The following is a 1468-nucleotide window of genomic DNA, read 5'->3' on the forward strand; positions in this document are numbered from 1 at the left end:
GGGAATGGTATATAAATTTAATTCAAATCTTTTTTTTTCCTAACTACTTAGGAAATTGTCCTAAAATCACTCCTTTCACACAGATTTGAAATGCCTACAAGCAAAACTTGTATCAAAAAACTTTACCATTGGAACCCTCATTCACTGCTGGTGGGAATACAAAATGTTACAGTTGCTGTGGAAAACAGTCTGAAAGTTCCTCTAAAAGTGAAAAAGAATTACCACACGACCCAGCCATCCCCACCCGAGGTATATACCCAAAAGAACTGGAAGCAGGAACATAAACAGAAACCTGTATACCAACGTTCACTGCAGCACAGTTCCGGAAAGCCACAGGTGTAAACAACCCAAACGTACATCAACAGATGAATGTGCAAACAAAATGCGGTACACACATGTAATGGAATATTACTCAGCCCTAAAGAGAAATGAAGTCCTGATGCACGCTACAACATGGATGAACCTTGAGAACATTATGCTGAGTGAAAGAAGGCAGTCACAGAAGGTATAATATTGCATGATCCCACTTATACAAAATAGGCAAATGTACAGAGATAAAAGTGTATGAACAGTTACCAGGGAGAGGAGAAGGCAGAGTCTTTGCTTATTGTTTAAGCACTGGGCGATTAACTGAAAAGCTGGCAGTTCAAACCCACCCAGAGGTGCCTCAGAAGGAAGGTCTGGAGATGTACTTCATAGCCATGAAAACCCTATGGAGCACAGTTCTACTATGAAACGCCAGGGACCACCAGAAGTCAGAATCCACTTAAAGGCAACTGTTTTTACTGTTGATTTTTTTTTTTTTTTGGCTTAGAGGGTACTGAGTTTCCATTAATGGTGGTGAAATAATTTGGGAACAGATAGTGGTGATAGTTGCACAGATGATGAACATCAACAATGTCACTGAATTATACATGGAAAAAGTGCTGAATTGGCAAATGTTTTGTTATATTTTTACCACAATAACAGAACAAAAAAATCCTATTATTCTGTCAGAATATTTTACCTTTTACATTTGATGCTTCAGCAGACCCTATATTAAATAAAATGAAAATGTCAGCCATTAAAAAAAAAAAAAAACCCTTTACCACGACAAGAGAGAAGTAAAATTCTCTACTTACAGACTAAACAATTTATGGCATTGTGTTTATATCATATTGTATGGTATCGTATTATATTATGAAACATCAATGGTCCATTATAAAATATAAGTTGTTTTATAAATTCTATAAAAGGAGTCACTGGGTGATGCAAACAGCTAAGCACTGGACTACCAGCAAAAAGGTTGGGAGTTCAAACCCACTCAGAGGAGCCTCAGAAGACAGGCCTGCCTGGTGATCTGTTTCTGAAAAGTCATAGCCTTGAAAACTCTATGGAGCAGTTCTACTTTACACACATGGGGTTGCCATGAGTCAGAATTGACTCGACAGCAACTAACAATGACAACATAAAAGATCCATAGATACAG

At 37.7% G+C, this 1468-nt stretch overlaps 1 protein-coding gene across 1 annotated transcript in view; it reads right to left on the reverse strand.

Moving 5' to 3' along the window:
- SOX5 (SRY-box transcription factor 5) overlaps positions 1–1468 on the reverse strand; it is a 955120-nt gene that overhangs the window by 840791 nt on the left and 112861 nt on the right. The window lies entirely within an intron of this gene.

The sequence above is a fragment of the Trichechus manatus genome, unplaced genomic scaffold, assembly GCF_000243295.1.
Source record: "Trichechus manatus latirostris isolate Lorelei unplaced genomic scaffold, TriManLat1.0 scaffold00112, whole genome shotgun sequence".
Classification (NCBI taxonomy): Eukaryota; Metazoa; Chordata; class Mammalia; order Sirenia; family Trichechidae; genus Trichechus; species Trichechus manatus.